Raw genomic sequence first — 9,730 nt, 5'->3', positions numbered from 1 at the left:
CCCTAACCCTAACCTCAACCCTAACCTCAACCCTAACCCTAACCCTAACCCTGGGGTTAGGGTTGGCGTTGGGGTTGGGGTTAGGGTTGCTCAGAGTAGGGTTTAAAGAGAGGCTTTACTTTTGCTTCTTCTGAATGTGTGACTTACCTGTTGGTTTGTATTTTTGGAAATTTTTGCATTTTTTATACTTGTCACTTTCTTTAAAACAATAAAAGACACAGGAAACCACACATAAAACAAAGCCATCTATTACTGCAATCCTAACCAAAGACATAAGTCCCACTGAACTCAATTCAGCTTGTGCTTCAGATAGGGCTGCAGCCTTGCTATCTTGATTTTACCATTGGATATCAACTTGTCATCTTCTCTCATTGTCCTTGCTCAGGTCTCAGGGAAGGACCATTTGGGACCCTGCTGATATTTTGCTCTTTGAGTTCTGGGTTGTATGGATTCCTATGGACATATTAAATGTTTTACAGACATTCTAAGGCCACTTATACAAGTCATTTTTGCAATGCAACATATCGTTCCATAAATGTGTATTTTATACATAAAATGGTCATTTGTGTGAAACATAATGCTACAGTTAACCTATGTTTTAAATCAGGGGTGGCCAACTTCTAAGAGACTGTGATCTACTCACACAGTTAAAAACTGTCAGTGATCTACACCCTTTTGGGGGGTTCAGATCACAGTTCTTGAGTTTCTTTAGGGAGGAGGAAAGCGACAGTGAGCTTTTTCTAGGAAGGAAAGCCCTGTTTTCGGTGGTTCAGGTCATTTAGGGGTGCAGGGCAAAGATGTTGAGTTTTTTTTAGGGGAGACAAAGTTATTTAGCTTCTTTGGGGGAGCCACTGATCTACCAGTGATCTACCACAGATGTCCAGTGATCTACTGGTAGATCACGATCTACCTGTTGGACATGCCTGCTATAGAGGCTTTAGCAAGCCTATGCAACCATCTCTGCTGTGTTTTAAAAGGGAATGTAACTCTGCTAAGTTTGGAGCTTGTTAACACAAGCTGGGATGAGATATATAAAGTAATATATCATCATCCACACCCCTAAGCATTCCCACAAAAATAATATAGTCTGGCCCACCACATGGTCTGAGGGGCAGTGGACCTGCCCACAGCTGAAAAAGGTTGCTGAACCCTGCTTTAAATGTAAAGTGTGGTAGGGGCTGAGTCACATCTACACTACAATACAAATGGCTTTCAAACTGGAGTAGTTTTCCGAAGCGGGTCTAGGAAGTACATAGAGTGCTGTGAAGTTCAGACTGCTCTGTTAGCAATAGGCACACAGAGGTGGAAAGCCCTGATGTCCAATTCTTGTGTCCAACAGGATCCTTCAATCTGTCCACTGGTTAGTCTATATATAATGCAGGCAACAATACTGTATATCACAGACTCATTGCAGAACTGAATAGGCAAATTTCATTGTGGTTCTGGTAATGCGAATAGCTCCAATCTCTTTCTCTACTAGTAGCTGCCCTAGCATGTTTATCATCTAGAGTTAAAATTCCTGAGGTAAATTAGTCTCCCCTTAATAGAAGGGTACAACAACTCCACAACAGAGAGAAATTTGGGTGTAGTGTTCCTCATCCCCACAACTCCATGCTAGGAAAGGCTGCACCTGTTGAATTCAGCTTCTGAATGGAGGGGAGAACATTTCCCAGGGTTCCTTGCAGGAATTGAAACCATTTTAAAGTTTTAAATATGGCCATACCAACTGGGGTTGATGGAAATTGTAGCCCAAAACCTCGGGAGGGCACCAGGTTGGGGAAAGCAAATAGGCAATGACCAACTCAGCTGCTGGATTTTGCAAGAGGCACACTTGCAAAATGGGTCAGAATGGGGCCATGTTAAAGAAATGTCAGGAAGATACATAGGACTAAGTCTAAGGCAAGTTCGCTGAAAAGGTGGTGATTGATTGATTGCATTGAGAGGAAGAAATGTTCTCCAGAAACGCTTCTTCTTGAAGCATGCTCAAGAAGAAAGTTGCAAGGTAGCTTAAAGATTCTGTGTGCCAAAAGCTTTCATTTAGAGGCAGATTTAGGACAGTGCGAAGTAGTGTATGCGCAGAATGGAAGGTGAGAGGAAGCCCCCTGCTGCAATTTTGGCCTCTCACAGAAAGACCAAAGCTCACCCTTGCTTTGATTCTACTGAATAGTTTAATAGATGATAGTATCACAGAGATAGCCAACATGGTGCCCTCTAGATGTTGCTGAACTACAACTCCCATCAGCCTCAGTCAGCATAGCCAATGGTCTGAACCGTCAAAAAATAACAAAGCCAAAGGAAGTTTGGACAATGCTGCAGGCTCTGCCTATCGATAAACTGACCCCACAGCATGTGGAGCAGAGGCCCTGGCTACCCCTGGCAACTAGACATCTTGCAAATCTGTCCATCTCCTCTCTTTTCAGCATTTGCAAATTTTACATAAAGCAGTTCCTAATATTCGCAGGACGTTTCTCGTGTGGACTGCCCACTCCTGCTAACCTCTCTTCCTTCCAGGCATCCCAATCAGACCATTAATGTCAGGGCTATTTTTGACCTTCCTGTTTGTAGTGCTGTGCAGGTCCCATGTCAGGGGTCACCTTTAGGAGAGTGACAAGGCACCGTTCCATATTAATACCTGGCACTGCCCGATCCATCACATATCGATTTTTAATGTACACCGAGAAACAATTTGTTCTTAGGAGTGGCAGAGGAATGTGAGAGCAAGATGCATATTGGGCCTAGTGGAGGCTAGACAAATGACCTGTGAGTTGATGACGCCCCTCCGCGCCTTTGGGAGCCATCCATCCACCCTGATGACATACCGAGCTCCCCTTGGCTTTGTCCTTGATGACTTCATGCCAGGAAGTTGCAAAACAGAAGCAAGGAAGAGCTTTTTTCTCATTTTGCTTGTTGGTTTTATCCCCATGCCACACCTCTCCCTAGCTCAGTCCTGCACCTCAGACTGACTTGTCTTGCTTCCTTGGATGGGGGATGGAGAGACGTGTGTGTTTGTGTGTGTATGCAGAAGCCTGGAGCATAATCTACTGTGGAAAAGTTAGGTTTTCGTCCTGGTTTCTGATTTGATCCCGGAATGTCCCACTTTTCCTTAGGATGTTCCTATTTTCATTGGAGAAATGGTGGAGGGTATGGAATTACCCAATCCCCAAGCAATCTGAAGGCAATCCTGTATAGGGAAGTTTTAAAAATGTTTCATGTTTTATTATGTTTTTATATATGTTGGAAGCAACTGGGGCAACTCAGTAAGATGTGTGGGGTATAAATAGTAGAATTATCATTATGGAACAGGACGTCCCTATCTTAATCGGAGAAATGTTGGAAAGTATGCAAGAGGTTGTGCCAGGTCAGGAAGGTGTTTTGGGGCATGGTCGTGGGGAGAGGAGACACACAGCACATCTTCCTGCCTCCAGTCTCCCTCTCTGTGTGCACATTTAAACAATAAATGTGGGAGAAGTGTGATAATTTCAGTAGACTTTTTATTTATTTAATCCTCAGAGGCCACCATTGCTTGATTCCTCTTGGGAGTTATCAATGAGGGTTCCTCCCACACCCATGTCAGCCAATAACTATTGATTGCTCTCTGTTGTCATTGTTGTTTGCATTGGTCATAGAGCTACTAGCCATCCAACTACACAAAGACGCTTCTATAGAGGGGGTCACCATGTGGGATGAGGTGCACAAAGCGAATATGTTTGCAGATGACATGCTCTTATTTTTGCAAAATCCCATAACAGCCCTCAAGCCACTTAAGCAAGTTAGAAATGTATCACAGGGTAGCAGGACTGCAAATCAACTATTCTAAATCCACTCTCCTTCCTATCAGTTTAGACAACACTACGAGAGACTGGCTACTAGTTAACTCTCCATTTGTCAAAGCGAATGGAGGATTTAAGTACTAGGTATTAATCCCCCTGTAGACACACAACACCTGGGATGTAGAAACCATAGGGATCTGTATATAGGTCTTCAACAAGAACTTAGGAAATGGAGACATCTCAGACTTAGCTGGCTTGGGCAAATAACTGTGATCAAAATGTCAGTGTTACCTAAGTTTTTAAAGTTTTTTAAAATTTTGCCTATTCATATCCTTCCTCTTCAGCTAAAGAGATGGCAAATGAAACTCAATACATTTGTGTCAGGATGAAAAAAATCTACAATAAGCAACAAAACTCTCTGTAGACATAGAAGAAAAGGAGGGATGGGAATGCCTAACTTAATGTTATAATATGCTGCTTTTCAAATAAAATTCTAGATCCCATTGCTCAGGGGAAGAGAGGAGGACCCTTGGGTCCAACTTGAGATGGTCCCTTCCATTCCTTCAATGAGATGCTGTCCATTTCTTACCTTTGTCCTTGAAGGAGGTAAGGGAAAGAGACAATCCATTTTCTAGATCAGTAGTGATGCTGTGGAGAACATGGAGCAAAACACTGGCCCCTGACCCTTCACCACTGGTCCCATTCCTGGATCATGGAGCTTTCAGACACACAGATAAATATAAACAGTTCAGTATTTGGGAGGACCGACCTCGGCATTTACACAATCTGTGACCTGCTCCCTGGAGGGAAAGCAATTTCCAAACAGGAACTGCAAGGAAAATGAAAAGGCATTCATACTACCTGGTTTCAGGTAGCTCAGGCTCATTCTTTTGCACTTGTTTGGAGCGCAGGGGAGAGAGCTTCCCTACGCAGGCTTACCTTGTTTGAATCCTTATGCATCAGGCCAGCAAATGACCTGAAGGGTGCTGCTTCCCAAATATACAGCAATCTATTAGATCATGAGGTGGGGTGGGGTCAGGGTGGGGTGCTAGAGGCCTTCAAATTGTATGGGAATCAGATTTAGGCCACCCAACTGAAGAAACAATGGATAAAACAAACACCATTACATGTACTGCTGGGTCAGTGTTTAATGGTTATTGTATTTTTTCTTAATTTACATTACACTTTGTGAAAAAGCTGCAGTCTAATAACATGTACTTACCCCAGATTAGGGATGTGGGTGGTGCTGTGGGTTAAACCACAGAGTCTAGGGTTTGCCGATCAGAAGGTTGGCGGTTTGAATCCCCGCGACGTTGTGAGCTCCCGTTGCTCGGTCCCAGCTCCTGCCCACCTAGCAGTTGGAAAGCACGTCAAAGTGCAAGTAGATAAATAGGTACCACTCTGGCGGGAAGGTAAACGGTGTTTCCGTGCGCTGCTCTGATTCGCCAGAAGCGGCTTAGTCATGCTGGCCACATGACTCGGAAGCTGTATGCCGGCTCCCTCAGCCTGTAGAGCGAGATGAGCGCCACAACCCCAGAGTCGTCCGCAACTGGACCTAACGGTCAGGGGTCCCTTTACCTTTACCTCAGATTAAGATCCACCAGGGACTTGCTTCCGAGCAGATATACACAGAATTGTGCTGCTGGCAGACTTGTGATGCCTGTTCCTGCCTTAATCAAGACAGCTCAGCTACTTCTAGGTGCCTGCTCTTCCTTCCACTCAGGTCTGATCCATCAGGGCTGCTCCCTCAGTCCCTTCTTGTTCTGGCCTCAAACCCAATGTCCCCAGGCTTTGGGGCAATGAACTAAAAGCAAGCAAGCAAGCAAAACTCCTATATTGGGAGGGAATCATAGAAAAGGAGGAGCCTACTTGGTTAACAGGTAGTGAATTCACACATCCATGTTTATCTCTTGGTGACTGCAGCATCAAGCAATGACTTGCATGAGTGAAACATCCATTATAGATCAAACACCACGGAAAGAGCTTTTGTGTAGTCATATACCACCGCAAACACAATGCTTTTCTGTGGAGACGCTTCACACATTTGGCTCAGAGTTCTTGAATGATTATTTTTTCCTTTTGGCTGATAGCTGTATGATTCAGACCTGACACCTATTTCAAGTAATAATTTTTGACATGTAAAGGTCTCCACATTGGACATTTCCTCTTCAGTTTTGTTTAATGCTCCTATTACATATTGGGAATGAATACATAAAGCCACCACTGTTAACACATTCGTTTGCAAATCTTTTCTATAGACCTGCCACCTGGCTGGTCTTCAATGGCTCTGATTGACTACTTACTTACCTTTAATGCCATATTTCCTAGAGCTGTTTAAAAAGAAAAACCGCCAGAGGAAAACCTAGTTTCAGGACACAGTAGGAGGCGAGATTACTGTGTGGGTTCAAGGCATTCTCTAGGCTCGAACTGAAAGGAAGATGTCTCCTGAAATCTGCCCTGGGTGCTGAAAGAGGAAGAATAAGGAATATTCTGTTGGGAGGTGTTGTTGTTTTTTTAAGCCCAGAAAATATGTAGCAAAGCATTAATCATATGTGCTAAGCCTTGGAGCACCATGGCTGGGAGTGCATGGTGAATGTACAAAAATTGTGCGTATAGATGTGTACAACACTCTGGGTACATGATGGCGATTGTGAGAAGATGGAAGAAAACAATGGGGACAGATTTGTGTACCATGTGACTGTGATGCAGAATAGTGGTTCCTAAAAAGGGAGAATGGACTCTAATTGAAAGCACCTCTAGTAGGCCCACTTAGGCTGGAAAAAACAGGGTGTGAAAGCAGACCTGGGGTACTCAGAACAGACCCATGGAAATGGATGGGCAAGGATACATCAGGCCAATTTATTTCAGCAGGTCCCCTCCAAGTAAAACTTAAGTTGAATACCACTCTATGTCTACATTGTGGAATATTGAGATGACAGTGAGCTGCACCACTGCCAGCTACAGGTGGGAGATGCCTGGGGGGAATGTAACTCCCCACTGCCAGCCTGGCAGGTAAACAAAATTAGTCCAGGAGGAAGATTCTTTCCCAGTCCTTTCTCCTATCATACCCGATTTCCACAAGCAAGGTGATTTATTCTTTCTCCTGCATATATAGATCAGGCTTCATAATTCTGACCCTACCTGTGAACTCCTTTCCATGCAAAGAATAGGCAGTGGGCCAGGCCAGGCTAGGGACCCTTGCAAATGACCCACCTCACTCGGTTCCAGAGCTTGTCCTGCTTGCTGGGGCTTAAGCTTCTGGCCTGGAAGCCATATTTTCTAACTGGGATGTACTGTCAGTGCCATGACTGGGAGCAGGCTGTGGTTATTTAGTGGTTAAATAAGAGTCTTTTATTGTAAAGGGTAGCCATCCTTCAGAAGGCCCTTTCATTATCCGAATGCCTTAGAACACCCTTTATCTTAGACACCACAACTTCAAAATGGGAAACTGGAGTGATGTAAACCCAGTTGAGATGGGTTTGTTCAAAGCTGTTTTGCGTATCAGATGTGCATGTGTTATAGTGTTTGGAAGGTTTTGTGATGCAGTGTGAGAAAATTGCGTCAGACTGAAGGATGTGTGCATGCAGTACAGCACAGGACGGTGTGCAAGCCCATTTTCTCAATACAAAGGCTATTGAGCCACTGGCAAAGGCTTTCTCCAGCTTTGGCATCAGCAGGACCTCATATTTGAAGCTGTTGCTGCCACCTTGTGGCCAATATGAAGATTTCAAACCTTTGCTGATACCTTCCAAAGCTCAGACCAATATGAAAAAGGGAAAATCTCTTGGACTGGAGTAACCGAATACCTGGGAACATCTAAGCATAATCATGCCAGGTTTCAGCCTTGGGGGTGTTAAGGTGTCCAGAACATTGTTTATAGTATCAAAACCATTTTTGGTCAGGTTTAGTAGGACTTAGTGCTGACAGGGGTCGGAAGGGTGGAGGTCCAAATCATCCCCATTTTTTAAAAAAGCATCCGGAGAATGCAACGTATTAAAACTATTAATTTAGGTGCCCAGCTGTATAAATGGAATGTGCTCAAGCAACCTGAAGCCCCAGTTGTGATGGCGAAATCCATCACAAGAACCACACGCACACTACGAAAGCAGGAGCTTAGAAGGGAACCATCCCCACCTCCATGGTATGATCCAGACTAGCTAGCAATACTTTCCCCTACACTGCAAAACTGATTTCATCTTACAGCAGGTGAAGGTAGGTTGCGAACAGGACCGAGGGAAGAGTGGTGCAGCGGTTAGAATGCTGGACTAAGACCTGGGAGTCTGGAGTTCTAGCCCCCACTCAGCCATGAAGTCCACTGGGTGACCTTGGGCCAGTGACTGCCTCTCGGGCTAACCTACATCACAGGGTTGCAGTGAGGATAAAATGAGAACCACATACTCCACCTTGAGCTCCTTGGTTGAAAAGTGGGGTGTAAATGTACCAAACAAATAAATAATAAAGAAAAGCACGTGTGGCTGCTTATTTTATTGCCGTGTCAAGTGTGTTGGAAGTGGGCAGACACAATGTTTGGATTAGGAAAAAGTCATCTGGAGTAGCAGGAAGAGGCACCTGAATACATTCATGAAATCTGCCTCTTTCTGGAATTTGACGCTAAAATGGAGACAAGTTGCCCTTACAAGAGCTGCTGTCGAGGTTTGAAGCTTTGTGGAAGTTCATAAGGTTGAATGATCAAGGAGGCCCCCCCCCCCCCCGTTTGTGGAATGCTTGTGTGAATCTTCATGTTGACACGCCTAGGCAATGCATGTTCCATCCAGGTTCTTGTAACACTGCTTCACTACAAATGGAGCTATTAAACAAAGGTAAAGGGACCCCTGACCATTAGGTCCAGTCGTGTCCGACTCTGGGGTTGCGGCGCTCATCATAGGTCACCCCATATTATAAAGTAGTTGTGTTCTAAGTTATATATCAAGCACTGCTAGTTGTTTCTCTTTTGTTTCCCAATGTATAGGGTTTTTCAATCCTCTTTTTCAGGCTTAAAATTACTGTCCAGACGGATTTTTAAAATTTGGCAGAAAGCGTGGGTCTTTTTTGTTTGGTACCATGGCGGATTTGGGGGCCCCTGAAGCTTAGATAAGAGGAAAGGAAAGTCCCATTCCATGAGCAGAAGACAAATCTGCAAGTGGGCTGACACTGTTGAATGAAAATTAATTGCATCCGGACTTCTGGCAACGCAAGATGGCGACCGACATGAGCTCAGCGAGCTGCTAGGAAAAACACAATATTGGCAGGAGCATCTGGCTAGTCCTTGCGCCACCAATGCCGTCGCTGCAGCTGCAGCCACTGCTGTTGGCAGAGTAGAGCCCAATGGGAGCAAGGGAACCAGAGAGGTGGCAGAGAAATGCGCCTCCCTAGGCACCTCTTGCCCCCAAATGGAGACCGACCCAACCAGTGGTCCAATGGAACCCGGAGGCCCAGAGGAATGGTGGTGTGGGGCGGGCAGCATGAGAGCCTCTCCCTTGTACTGAGTTGCTGCTACTGCAGCCTTTGCAGAGAAGAGGCTGAGAGGGATCGGAAGGGGGCCACATGGAGGTGCAGTGCTCAGAATAGGTCCGATCCTGAGATAGACCTGCTGAGAAGGAAGGCAAGAGCCCTTGGGGGACCATGCAGTGAGGCAGGCAATGTGGGGGCACTTTCCCACCCACCTTGCCAATTTGAGAAGGGAGAGAGCTGTGTTAATTCCCAGCTGAGTATACAAGGACTCACACCAGCTGGTTAAATTCTTACCTCCATTTTTTTTAACCTTTTAACTTTCAATTTTTGGTTTATTCCTTCAAACCTTAATTTGAATCTCCATTTTGTTTTTGCATTTTTAACTCCAAAGGAAGGGGGGATATTTACATTTTGATTTTGTAACTTCACCTCCCGTTTTTAACTTGATTCTCTCTCTTGAACTCTGACTTTTACATCCTAACCTTTACTCCTACTCTCACTCTTGCACT

The sequence above is a fragment of the Lacerta agilis genome, chromosome 2 (genome assembly GCF_009819535.1).
Source record: "Lacerta agilis isolate rLacAgi1 chromosome 2, rLacAgi1.pri, whole genome shotgun sequence".
NCBI lineage: Eukaryota > Metazoa > Chordata > Lepidosauria > Squamata > Lacertidae > Lacerta > Lacerta agilis.
Note: the sequence above shows the minus strand (reverse complement) of the source record.